The sequence below is a fragment of the Syngnathoides biaculeatus genome, chromosome 4 (genome assembly GCF_019802595.1).
Source record: "Syngnathoides biaculeatus isolate LvHL_M chromosome 4, ASM1980259v1, whole genome shotgun sequence".
In the NCBI taxonomy this organism is placed as follows: Eukaryota; Metazoa; Chordata; class Actinopteri; order Syngnathiformes; family Syngnathidae; genus Syngnathoides; species Syngnathoides biaculeatus.
This window is the reverse complement of record NC_084643.1, coordinates 16113545-16127787: the sequence shown is the minus strand read 5'-3', so window position 1 is coordinate 16127787 and position 14243 is coordinate 16113545. Positions and strand designations below refer to the sequence as shown.

General features: G+C 47.5%; 1 long non-coding RNA gene across 3 annotated transcripts; it reads right to left on the bottom strand.

Annotated features, from left to right (window-relative positions):
* Window positions 1–1625: 1625 nt before the first annotated feature.
* LOC133499479 (uncharacterized) lies at window positions 1626–10263 on the bottom strand. 3 transcript variants are annotated; one of them, XR_009794668.1, is made up of 4 exons: window positions 10115–10263; window positions 10011–10046; window positions 9771–9913; window positions 1626–3495 (listed from the first exon to the last, which is right to left on the bottom strand). It is a non-coding gene; the product is annotated as an uncharacterized LOC133499479 (long non-coding RNA). The 3 variants fall into 3 exon arrangements; XR_009794666.1 differs by having other exon boundaries at window positions 9771–10046; XR_009794667.1 differs by lacking the exon at window positions 10011–10046 and having other exon boundaries at window positions 9771–9958; window positions 10115–10262.
* Window positions 10264–14243: the final 3980 nt, after the last annotated feature.

Sequence of the window (14243 nt, the reverse complement as noted above, 5' to 3'; positions counted from 1 at the left end):
TACTGAACAAACTGTTTCTGCAGAAACTCTATAGAAAGGTTTGAAGAACAGAAAGTGGCACAGTGCTTGATATCAAATTTCTATAGAATTTGTACAGAAAATAATTTCTGTAGCACAATTTTCCTGCAACATCAGAGTTAATACACATGCTGAAGTCGCATTATAAAATGCATCAAGTATTTGTTACAATATATAAATACCGTCATGATAATTGAGATTTCAAAATATGGCAACTCCATCATGTAAGACAAGCCACTATTAAAACGCCTACATGTTGAAAAATCAGAAACCAGCTGTCAATGTGTTGAAGAGGGCATTTGTTGTGTGGTTGATTCAAGTTGGCTTACCTGACGGACTTTCCCAAAAATAGTTTATTGATACCAGATGTTATAATTCCATGTTTTAGTGTTGGAATGCATAAAGCATATTAAATAGTTTTGTAAGCTTTTGATCGGCATAGTTTAAGTAAAGAAGACTATTTTACTTTGATTGCACTTTCATTATGTACTTAAATATGACCTTATACATTGAATCAACGGATAAAGTGTTGCCCATTTGCTAATCAGAAAAGGATGTGTTGTGGAGCCGGTGGTTGTCCTTGATCTTTGTACGCCAAAAAACGGCTGGCGCCATCCTCCTATCCCAGGCGTTGCCGTGGAGACAAACGACACCAGATAAGGAGCGAAAAGTGACCATCCTGGCCCAGGATCTGACTGCGGAGGGGCAGCCACTTCTACCAAGGACCCATACATATAAAAACCGTGTGTTACTGGGCAGCTTTTGTCTTCTTCTTTGGTTATCCTGCCAGAAGACACACGTCTCGTGTGCGGCAGATACCTAGATAAGACCCGGATGTCTGTACTGCACATTCCTTTGTAATAAATCCATTTGCTGTTAACTTTTTCTTATCATTGGTCATATCTTCCTCGACCCATGAACATGCGTAGGGTCCAAACTCGCAAATCCCTACAATACATTTGAGCGTGTACCTGGGTCTTTTTTAACCAAGATTGTGTGCATCAAGATTGATTAGTAGAATTTATTGCTGCGCTTAAGAATCTTTCAGTTATATGGTGACTTGCCAGCCTTGTACTATTTAACTGATTGCAGTTTCCAGCCATAACTGATTCATTCACGTACATGTATTGTACATGACGGCTTGCTAGCCTTGCCCTTGGAGGAAGCAGATATTGTATATGAACCACCCACCGTTGGCAAGTTATCAGCAACTCTTTCACATGTAACCTAACTTTATTTTCAAACAATAACAGTGAAAGGCCATTGATTTACAGCAAATGTTCACAAACCTTCAATCATTATGAACCTATTGGCCATCAACATCAAGTGTAAGAACAACCACCACTTTTTCCTCTGTAGAGCCAAAATAGGAATTTGAATTTCTGTTGGGCACTTTCAATGGGCCAAACATACCCTGGAAACACATATCCACCAATGAAAAGGGTCACCTAAAATTGGTTCCTTGCGTTGTGCGGGAGTTTCCTTTGTCTCATTCACAAAGAAGAGTGTTGGATATTTTATTTCTAAATCATCATAAACTTAAGTTAGTAATCTGACTCCAATTTGTGACCTTACCCAAATGCCACTCATCCAACAATATACGCGCTCGTTCTGCAATAGAAAGGTATCAGGAAGCCGGCATTTTCACACACGAGTGGATTTATTCCTTCAACACACACCTGGGTCTCGGGTCCCTCTCATTACAACCCTGTACGTCTCTGTTCCCTCAGCCGACGTACTCTACATCCGAGTTTCCCAGAACAATTTTAAAGTACAATCTACTGATTCACTATTGGTTCTGTCTCCTCCACGTATCCTTGGCGCTCTCTCATTGGTCTCCTTTGGTCCGCCGGATGTTGGACAGACTCCTCCCCTGCAGACTCGCGTGCTGGCTCCTCCTGGTGGTTTCCTGACAGTAGTTTTTCCACCAACTGCCTCCGAGTCCTCCCGTCTCCGCATCCTCCTTGCAGTTAGCACCGTCTGTTCTAAAACATTCCATTCTTGCACCACATACCCTGTTTCGTTCCACCAGTCACACGCTCAGCACTTTACAGTCTCACACTTTCATACACAGGATGTAGCAACATCTAATGAACTACTTTAAGCTGAAACTCTTATATTCCTTTATTCCCTCTGAGGTCATCACTCGAACAGCTTATTTTATTGTTAAACACGAGTTAAAAATCAATAGCCATAAGCTAAAAATTAGCAAAAAATTAAAAATTAGTAGAAAATTAAAAATCAGTAAAAAATGTCATTCTAGTAGAAAATTTCATTCCCTCCTCATGGCCTCAGGTCCCTGAGGCCACCTTCACATACTCACATCCCGGACTCCCGGAGGGCCACAGCTGTCTCCGCCTCCTGGGGGTCCTTCTGAGTGATCATCACGTACTGGCCACCCGCAGGGAGTGGCCCCAACGTGCGTTCAATTGTCTTAACAGTTAATGATCTGATACATGGAATACAGCAACATCCACATAACACCATAACAGCAGCAAACACAGCGATATAAATCAGTACTGATGCAATCAAGCTTTTATATTTACCAAAGACGTTTAACCAGTCAGAATACCAACTGGTGTCCACACCTGAGTGCTCCTTCATTTTGTTACTGAGCGTGCGCAGACCCTCCAATGCTTTTATTGGTATATTTACTTGGGTAGTTGTATTAGGAGCCACTGTTACTCTCACCGAATTATTGTATGCCCAGCCTATTATCCAAGGCTGGTAGCCCTTTTTCTCCCACTCATTTTCTGACTTTACCTCTCTTCTCCTTCTAGGTTCCTGTGGGCGTAACAAGGGCCAGTCCTGGTACCGTGGTTGATAATTGTCCAATTTATCTAACAAATCAAGCCATTGTTGAGTCACTTGAAAATTGTCACCCAAGCGTTCACCTGTGTCGGTTGTTTACACTTCAGATTTAGCAGTAGTTGTTGTGTCTGTGTCAGCGTCTTACCACCATCTTGCTCTGCTTCATACCATACCGTTCCATTACAGGAATGATACACCATCACTCGTTCTCCTTTCGCTCCATCACTTCTGTCATCCCGCACCATATGTTCAAACGCCAACATAGTCCACACAAACAAGCCAGCAAGCAAAATAGTCAATAAAGTTAAACATTTGCATCGTCGTCATCTTTGTTCAGACACTTTCGAGTCCGAGTTTGATCCAATTGTCGCCATCGTCACATTCCCTCACTTGACCTGCCCGTCCGGTTGGTCAACTTTAAGCTCATCATTGGCAGGCACTAAGTCTGGGGCCGGGCGCAACTGTGAGTAATGGTACCACTTTTGTCCTTTAGTTTCCAATTGGACGGCGTGTGAAGTTCTAGCCAGAACCCTAAACGGTCCTTTCCAGCGAGGTTCAGTCCACTTCCGGGAGAGCACCCGGAGGTAGACGTACGGAGTGATGTCCGACTCCGGTGATGCTGATGACGAATCTGCAACCGCCTTGTCTGTGACCTGCGCAGACACACTGGATACAAGTGAATGAAGGTACTTCCAGTATGCAGCGTGTGATAAATCAGGTGTCGGTACGTCAGCTGGCGGGACCAAGGTGGAGGCAGGCCCTGGCATTAGGCGACCAGTTAACAGTTCAAATGGCGCAAAACCTGTTATTTTGTGAACAGTTTGGCGGACGACCAACAGGGCTAGGGGCAAAGCTTGCAACCACGTCATTTTTGTTTGAGCCATGATCTTAGCCAATTTTTCTTTCAAATTCCTGTTAAACCTTTCAACTTTGCCTTGGCTCTGGGGGTGGTACACACACCCAAAGCGATGCTTCAGCCCTAACAGCGCTTCCACTTTAGCCATTGCTTTGTTGTTAAAATGTGTCCCATTATCAGATCTGATTAAAGCAGGAAAACCATGTGTCGGAATATAATGATTCATCAAAGCTTTAATGACTGATGTGGTGTCTTCCCTTGGACACGGATACGCCTCCGGCCAGCGTGAATAAGAATCCACAATGACCAGAAGGAACCGCTTCCCGTTGACCCTGTCAATCATGTCCGTGATGTCAATTACAATTTCTGCTCCAGGCCAGGCCACAGGGGAGAATGCCCCTGGCTTGGGTTTCAATGTTGGTCGTGCATTAAATGTTTGACATAATTCACAAGCCGCCACAAATTGCTAGACCACCTCCTGCAACCTTGGATGCCACCACTGACGAAGTTTTGGAAGCATTGCCTGAGGCCCCACATGTGCCACTGTATGGGCCTCAGTCAACACCGAGGTCATGAGTCGTCCTTCAGGGAGGACCGGCTGGCCTCTGGGACCCACCCAAAGACCATCCGATCGCCTGACCGCCTTTGATGCGATCCACATAGATTTTTGTTCCGGCGACGACTTATCTTGTGCGTCCATAATGTCCTCCAGTGTAACCTCGGGTGCCACTGGAAGATCCGGAGGTTCTTCATCCCAGACCACAGCCATGGTTGCTAACATCATCTCGTCCTGAGGGGTGTACCCAGCCACTTCTTTCGCGAGAGCATCCGCCCTCTCATTACCTTTTGCCACCATGGTGTTGGCCTTTGAGTGTCCCGGGACCTTTACAATCGCCAATTCGTGGGGACCCTTAATTGCTTCATACAATTGCTCCATCAAAGTTTTATGAGCAATTTCTTTGCCTTTCGCTGTTAGCCAGCCATTGTGCAGCCACCCCTTTAGGTAAACCAGGCAGCCAACGCTGCATATGCCGAATCAGTATATACAGTTAATTGCTGTCCTGGACACTGTTCCAAGGCCAACACCAGAGCCAACACCTCAGCCGCCTGGGCGGAGGGTTTTATTGTCAACTTCTGAGCTGTCACCGGGAGGAAGAAAGAACCTTTCCACTTCACCACTGCCGCTGCCGCGTGGAGTGTCCCATCCTTGGCACGCCAACAACACCCATCTGTGAACATAACCCGTCCACCTTCCAATGGTTCCGCATACAAGTCCTCACGGACCTTTTGATCTTTCTGTACTTTCAGAGCACACTCATGTGCCCCTTCCAGGAGGTGATTAGTCATGTTCACACCATCATGCACATACGTAACATTTGGTACCGTCAATGTCTTCATTATCCGTGTTTGTCTTAGGGGTGTCAACGTAAATGCCGCCGATGCGACAAAAGCTGACACCGCATGGTCTGTTAACACCTGGACGGGATAACCCATGACCACATGTGCCGTTTTCTGTAGGACCTTTGCCAGGCCCGCCGCATACCTAACGCAGTCTGCTTGTTTCTGTTCAATTCCGTCTAATGGCACACTACAATCCAATAAAACTGCCCTGTTTGTTCCATGTCTTTGGTACAATGTCGCATTCACTGTTTTCTCACTAATAGCTACATCTAAATGAAACACCTTATTGTAATCTGGGGTAGCCAAAGCTGCTGCTGATGCCAATTCCTGAATTAGTTGCACAAACAATGCATCATCCTCAGGGGTCCACTGCAATGTGGCCTTCAAATTTCGGACCCCTTGTTGTTTGACCAGGGCCCGCAAGCCTGCTGTTTTATCCACAAAACATGGGATGTAGGCTTGGCTGTAGCCACACAATCCCAAGAAGGACAGCATGTCCTGCACTGTTTCTGGACGTGGGTGTCGCAAGATGGAGCTGCGGTGATTAGGGGACATAGCCAATCCGGCTGGTGTGATGACACGCCCCAGAAAAACCACAGACTTGTGACAGCACTGTAACTTTTTCCTTGACACTTTGAAGCCCAGGTCAGCAAGCTTCAACAGCACTGCTCGTGTGGCTTCCACACACTGGTTGGATGTTTCGGCCGCAATGAGGAGATCGTCCACATACTGCAGGAGCACTGAGGCTTGGGGTAGTTTACATGAAAGTAACAAGTCCTTCAAGACCTGATTAAAGATTCCTGGCGAATTCTTGAAGCCCTGTGGGAGTCGTTTGTACTGCAATTTCACCCCTTTGTAAGAAAATGCAAACACGTGTCGTATTGACTCAGGCAGTGGTAAACAGAAATATGCATTCGCCAAATCAATTACCGTATACCACTGTTTCTGAGGATCCAGGGAGGACAGGATGCGATGGGGGTCAGGAACTGGCAAAACTGGGGTTATAGTTATGTCATTCACTGGCTGAAAATCATGGGCCATCCTCCATGTCACCCCATCAGCCTTCTGGACCGGCCTCAGAGGTGTGTTCCAAGAGGACGCCGACGTTTCCAACACCCCCGCATCCCACAATCCTGCCACTGTGTCCTCCATACCATTGTCTGCTTCCTTCGGCCATTGATATTGAGGTCGGCGGACTTGAATGGAGCAATCAAGTTCCAATTGGATCGGTTGAACCGTATGACAAAAACCAACATCAAATGGACCCTGTGACCACAAGGTCTGTGGCATTTGATCCAGCATAGCCTGTGCAGACTCATGGTCATTCTGTTCCCGCCCATGATGGCGGTCCAGGAAGACCAATTCAAGGTCTGACTCATCTACCATTTTTGCCATTATCCTGTAACTTTTGGTTGCGGCCGAATGCCACGCATCTGGAATCTCAGTCATCATCCAGTCATGTTGTTGTGTTAATCGTTTCACCATGGGCCCCAATAGGCGGGGCTCATGGCCTGGCGACACAGCCAGTGTTACATGGGGCAGACCTTCCTCACCCATTTTGAACCATTGTTCTTGCTCTGGCGACAACTGCACATTCGCTGCTACTCCCTCTGGGCCTACAAAGATGCATGGTGACTGTAATGTCCAATGAACTCCCTCGATTTCTTCAAACGCATCTCTATATACTTCATCCGAATCCCTATCGTAATATAGAGTGCAATGCAATGGGTCCACTGGGGGGGGGGGGGGGGTACGGTGCCAATGCCTGGATCCACGGTTTCCACAGGAGGTAAGTGGAGTAGACACCTCCGCCAAGTGGAGTCTCAGGATTCAATCTAGCCCAGTAGATCCGTGCCGTTTCAGGTACTGTGGGGAGTGGTGCCATCAACCACTGACCCCTAGGTGTCACAGGCTGGGAGCATTCCAGAACCTGTCCGCCAGGAAATGTCACTGTAAGTCCCTTCTCGCCGCACAATATCTGGGCTCTCAATGCTGACAACATGTCTCTGCCCATTAAATTGATGGGTGTGTCCATTGCATGAACATATGAATGATATAGTTTCTGTCCAGTGTTTGTGATTTCCGCTTTCAATGGCCGGGTAAAGGGCAGAGTCTGAGGACGTCCCGAGAAGCCGACCAACGTTGTAACTCGTCTCGACAACGCTGTACTTGGCAGTGGCATGTTGAGTGATGAATGTGTTGCTCCAGTGTCCACCAACATCTGGACCGGAGTGTCCGCCACTGTCAACTGAAGCATTGGCTCTGCCTGGCCAGTGCTTTCCAAGCTTCCCAGGCCCCCCCTATTCGTCCGGGCCGTACCACGGGTCGGCTTGGTAATACTGACCCCGTGGATTCGGCTGCGGCCACGGGCGGGGCTGCTGCGGTCCCCCTTGGTGTGGTGGCCCTGCTTGCTGGTTCTGCTGCTCCACCCCTGGTGGTGGTGGGTTGCCATGACAATAATGTGCCCAGTGATCAGGGGACCCGCAGTTGAAGCAAGTCCCTGGAGCGAACCCATTCCGGCCCCGACCTGGGGGGGGGGGGGCACGACCACGCCCTTTGTATCCACCACGGAACCCTTGGCCTTGGCCCCGTCCAACCCCCACTGGAGTTTGATACATCTGTTTTTGTTTAACCTTTTCTTGTTTTGCCTCACCATGCAACTTTGCCAACTGTAGTTTAACCAAACTAGTCGCCAGAGCATCAGTTTCCTTTTGATCTTTATTTGCTTTTTCCATGTAGATGCGGCAATGGTGTATCAAATGCCTCTTAAATCTCGGTTCCGGACAGACCAAAATGTCCGGATCAATTCTCATAATCGCTTGCACCTCATTTGGGAGGCCGTTCAGCATCGCCGTCCTGAACATCATCTCAGCTTCAGGGTAGCTGCCTGGGTGTTTACCTGTGGTCTAAATCCACAGCTCCAATGCCTGAGCATAATGTTGCTCGGGAGTCACATCTTTTCCATAATTAAAAATTGTTGGCACCACATCCACTGGGGAGGGAAAGGCCGCCCTCAGCTCACGAAACAACGCCTCCGAGATCTCAGGCAGGGGCGTTTCTCTCCCCAGCTGGCGGGTGCCAGCTGCCCCCTCAATATTCTGTAATTGAATCATTGAACATGATCCCAAAATGGCTTGTCTAAAATCCCCCAATGCTACTCCCTGTCCTGACATGGCAGCTAAGAATTTAGTAATGTATATAATAGTAGTGCCCCTTTATGCAGGGGGGGGGCAATTTTTTCACCAATGCAGCCACATCCCGAATCACCAAAGGCTCATAGTGACGGCCAGCATGAGTCACCACTAGGGGTGCCATTGTTTGAGGCTGCTCCTGCTGTGCCATCATTTTACCTTTACTACGCGTATTATAGCCTCGCTCAGCCCTGGACATGCTCTCCTCACTATCGCCCAGCCTCTCTCCTTCACTCAACGCTCTGAGCATCTGCCGCTGTTCACGTAACACCACCTCGTCTTCCTCATCACTTTCCATTTCCTCCTCGCGGCGATCAGCGTCACTGGGCATTGCCTGCCCATGTTTCCGTGTCCCCGTCATCACTTCCTCTAACATCTCTCTTTCCTCACTCTGCACCCTTTGTCCTTCAAACAACTTCCGCGATACCTCCTTCTTCATCAGCTTCTTACTCCCTACACTAGTGGTGCCCCCGTCTCCTGCTAGCTCCGACCCTGGCGCCAGCATGGGCGACTCCACACTCCCCTGCGGTTTTCCGCGCACTCTCTTTCTCTCATTATTCACAAGCTGTTCAATCAACTGTATGGTCGCTGGCGCCATCCGTGAACCTTCATCTTCTACATCTAAAAGCATTCTGCCCCCCAAGGTGACTACGGGGGCCATTACTGGCGCCGTCGGATACGGTGGCGGCGCAAACACATACTGTCGCGAGTCCGACAACTGTAGATAAATGCCTCTCAGACATTCCGTCTTTTCTTCCACCTTTTCAATCACTTCATCCTCTTTCTTCACCTCATTCTCACTCTTTTCCTCTTTTATCGCCGCCAGCGCAGTAGCGATAGTTGCCAATTGGTGAATGCCTTGTCTATCTTTCTCCAATTTCTTCACTTCCTTCTCAAGTTTATTACGCTGTCGCCATCCGACTTGGCTCTGATCCTCCTTCATATCTCGAATATCTGCCAACATTCTGCTTTCCTTTTTCTGTAACTGCCGCGCTAACTTCGCCATGTCCCATGTTCCGGGTTCTCCGCGAAACAATTCATCCTTCTTTAATTTCAGAAACAACTTCTGACTCCGTTCTTTTTCCTTCTTAATTTTCTTACTTTCTATTCCACTAATCAACTATGATTCCACCTTAGCGTAATGACCATTAATCTCTGACCAGACTTCAGTCCGTTCGTCTGAAGTGCTGGACCCGAGACCCCTCTCACACTTCCTCTCATTCGCCATCTTTAAATCCACCCGCGCGTGTCCCAACCACTTTTTACGCAGAACAATGTTAGTTTTCACACTCACACTCACACCGCTTCCACACTGATACGTAAATCCCAGATTTTAAACCGTATCGTAACCACGAATAGTTCCAAACTATTCTAATCCCAGATTTTATACCCTACTAATGTCCACACTATTACACTTTTACGCCGTTCCGCTCCTCCTTCCTCTTATAATTTAGCGTTGCCAGTGTGCAGAATTTGAAAAGGAGTCTGCTTACCTTGTTTGACTGTGGGCCCAAGAGGAAAGACGGTCGGACACGTGGCTTCTTTGTCAGGTCGTCACCTGGTGTGGATGTGGGTCCCTGACCCGAGTCCCAGACTCTTGTGGTTTTTCTCGAAGTCCCGGACTTCTTTTACCTCTCTTGCATCACGCCGGGGTCACCATAAATTGTTGGATATTTTATTTCTAAATCATCATAAACTTAAGTTAGTAATCTGACTCCAATTTGTGACCTTACCCAACTGCCAATCATCCAACAATACGCGCGCTCGTTCTGCAATAGAAAGGTATCAGGAAGCTGGGATTTTCACACACGAGTGGATTTATTCTTTCAACACACACCTGGGTCTCGGGTCCCTCTCATTACAACCCTGTACGTCTCTGTTCCCTCAGCCGACGTACTCTACATCCGAGTTTCCCAGAACAATTTTAAAGTACAATCTACTGATTCACTATTGGTTCTGTGTCTTCTTCAGGTATCCTTGGCGCTCTCTCATTGGTCTCCTTTGGTCCGCCGGATGTTGGACAGACTCCTCCCCTGCAGACTCGCGTGCTGGCTCCTCCTGGTGGTTTCCTGACAGTAGTTTTTCCACCAACTGCCTCAGAGTCCTCTGCATCCTCCTTGCAGTTAGCACCGTCTGTTCTAAAACATTCCATTCTTGCACCACATACCCTTTTTCGTTCCACCAGTCACACGCTCAGCACTTTACAGTCTCACACTTTCATACGCAGGATGTAGCAACATCTAATGAACTACTTTAAGCTCAAACTCTTATATTCCTTTAAGAGCTAGCCCATTTGATTTGTTTACTCGAGCGTTAGACATAATTTATGAAGTGTGTTAAGTGAAGTGTGTTAACCTAATACGATGACCCGAATGGGGTATGCAATCGGACATTTCTTTGAATGGAATGTGGTAGAAATAATTCAGACCAAACATATAATTACAGATGAGCTGCGATCGCAAGGATATCAGGCGGATTTCATGGTTAGTTTCTTTGGATTGGTCACAATGTGCAGCTAGCTAGCCAGCTAGCTAACCTAGCCTGCTAACTCATGGTGCCTCCATAACTGTAAGTACCCGACAACCCAGCTGTTCATTGTACTGAGCGATAGATCTGGCCGTGCTTGGATGAGAAACTATCTGCAGTGTGATGTGCGTCACTATTTTGCGTGCCTTAAGGCTTCATTATTATTGCACCACAACACACTGCAATTGATAACGTAGTCCGCATTTCCGTCTACAACCTCTATTATGGATTTTTAAAATCGCTATAGAAGAAGTTATATTACTTTTAATTTGAAACTTTTCTCCGTTTAAAACCTCGATCAAAACCTGTCGGTAAGTAAAATATTTTTTTCTAAAGTACTTCATTTATGGCGGCACAGTGGATCAGCTGGTAAAGCGTTGGCCTTACAGTTCTGAGGTCCCGGGTTCGATCCTGGACTGGCATGTGTGAAGTTTGCATGTCCTCCCCGTGCCTGCGTGGGTTTTCTCCAGGCACTCCGGTTTCCCCCCACATCTGAAAAACATGCGACATTAATTAGACACTCTAAATTGCCCCTATCTGTATTGTGAGTGCAGTTGTTTGTCTCGATGTGCCCTGCGATTGGCTGGCAACCAGTTCTGGGTGTACCCCGCCTCCTCCCATTAACAGCTGGGATAGGCTCCAGCACTCCACGAGACCCTTGTGAGGATAAGCGGCTAAGAAAATGGATGGATGAATGGATACTTCATTTCTGTATTATTTGTACCCTACATAAGTGAAATATGAAGGTGATATAACCGCTCACACTATTTTTCAACCCTCTCAAAAATGTTGGTCGCATCGCAAAATCGGTAAAATTGCCGGATTTGTTGCTTTGCATGCAATTATATGCAACTGTAATGGAAATAAGTGAAATTGGTAATAGTCAAGGTATCATCACTGCAATTTCATGAAAATTCATTGAGAAATAAAAAAGTCATTACATTTTGAAGATCCTAATTAACCGGTAGGGTCACAATATTTGTTCTTTTCTATTGTTTTACCAATATCATAATTACCCCATATTCCCAATCTTTAAATGGTCATAACTTTAATGTTATTTGAGCTATTGAGATAATTTAAGTAAGACTTTAAGGGGTTTTTGAAGCGTTTTCCGATGATAGAGGTTTTTCAATTCCATCCATCCATCTTCTGAGCTGCTTATGCTTACGTGGGTCACAGGAGTGGTGGAGCCTATCCCAGCTGTCAACGGGCAGGAGCCAGGGTACACCCTGAATTGGTTCCCAGCCAATCACAGGGCACATCACACAAACAACCACACTCACAATCACACCTCCTGGACAGCAATGTGAGAAGGCAGCGGCGCAACCATCGCCACCTCCTCCTGGACAGCAACATGAGAAGGTGGCGGCGCAACCATCGCCACCTCCTCCTGGACGGGAACGTGAGACGACGTGAGCTCTGTTCGCCAGCAAATCAGTGGACACTGCTGCGTGAGCACAAGACAGTAACGAGTCCGTCGAAACTGCAACGTGGCGTGGCGATGTGGCGGATCCGTTCCCACTGCAACGTGCGCTTGGCTTGGTAGCGGATCAGTTGGCACTCCCACGTGAGCATAAGTCAATAACGAGTCTGTCGAAACTGCAACGTGGGTGTGTCTCTGCAGCAGATCCGTTGCGACAGCGACATGAGCCTTGTTTGGTAGCGGATACGTAGCGACTGCAGTGTGAATCTCCTTCAGCAGCAAGTCAGTAGCAGTCACGACGTCAGCGTGGCTGCGTCACTGGTTCTTCAACCCTTTCTGTACCTGGACCGTGAGAGCCGCCAATTCAGCGCTCTGCCGCTCTATCTCCGCCCGCATTTCATGGCAGAACACCTCATGATTTGGCAGCCCCTCCTCCCCCTGGGCTGGAAGCTTCGCCAGCAGCTGCGGGTCTGATGGTTTCACCGTTGTGGGCAAGGAGTGGGAGGACGAAGACGGTGTTTTATTTGCCGCGCAGCGGGAGGCACAAGAGAGCGCCCGGCCTGGGCGTCTCCTCTGGCCGCCATGCGGAAGTTCAGGGAAGATGGCCAAGCGGGTTCCCACAAACGGATTGGGGAACTCACACCTACCGGGCGAAGATACTCGGGAGCTGGAGATGTGGGGAGGTGAAACAAACTGGCAGGCATTAATGATCGGGCGAAGAGATTTGTAATCAAAATAATCTGAGTCGTACTGAGGCAGCCGGTCTACCTTGCGTTGGTCCCGGCGACGCCAGTTCTTTCTTTATCCATCCATCCATTTTCTGAGCCGCTTAGTCCTCCCAAGGGTCGCGGGGAGTGCTGGAGCCTATCTCAGCTGTCAACAGGCAGGAGGCGGGGTACACCTTGAACTGGTTGCCAGCCAATTGGAGGGAACATAGAGAGAAACAGTCACACTCACAATCACACCTAGGGGCAACTTAGAGCATCCAATTAATGTTGCATGTTTTTGGGATGTGGGAGGAAACCGGAGTGCCCGGAGGAAACCCACACAGGCACGGGGAGAACATACAAACTCCACACAAGCGGGTCCGAGATTGAACCCGGGACCTCAGAACTGTGAGGCCAACACTTTACCAGCTGCATCACCATGCCGCCTCGGTCTATTATATTAAGCCATTTCTCTTCTTTCTCAGAAAGCAAAAGAGAGAGGGATAAGACCGAGAGAGAGAGAGAGAGAGAGAGAGAGAGAGAGAGAGGAGAGAGAGAGAGAGAGAGAGAGAGAGAGAGAGAGAGAGAGAGAGAGACAGACAGATAGCAGAAACCAGATAAGGAGAGACAGAGAAAGAGCAGGCTAGTGGATGAGGTCTCATGGGAATGGATTACCCCTCTGTCTGCTGCAGGCCAAACACCTCTTGGGGATTATTGTTAAACCTGCACCCTGGCTGGATTAGAGCACTGGACCTCATTTCCATGTACTTATTTACCTCACTCCACCAGAGGAAATGCTCAGCTGCACGAAAACATGCTAATTAAAGCCACAGAGAGGTGCAACATTCATGCATGAAAGATTCTAAAAGATACTTTTTCAGTTTTCAGTCAGCAAACTATTGTCAAGATTTTAATGGGTACACTAAAAAAAAGTATCACAAAGCTGTCATTTGTTGGAATTTAGTTTTTTAAAAATCTGATTGGTGAAAAATATTAGTTTGCTTGTTTCAAGTTATATAAATATTTACAGTATTATATTTTAAATCGACAGCAGAGTACAAGAATGGTTGTTTTTTTCTATGTGCCCTGCAATTGGCTGGCAACTCGTTCAGGGCGTACCCTGCCTTCTGCCCGAAGATAGCTGGGATAGTGATAATGAGCCAGCACTTTAAGTCTCCTACACCCCTTCCTGCCCTATTGGAGCCATCCACACCTCAGAATTTCAGCTGTACGACTAAGACAACCAGACAATCTGCTGTAGATGTCGGCTTCCCTTCTTTGAGCCTGAATGCAATGTTAGATCTAATGGA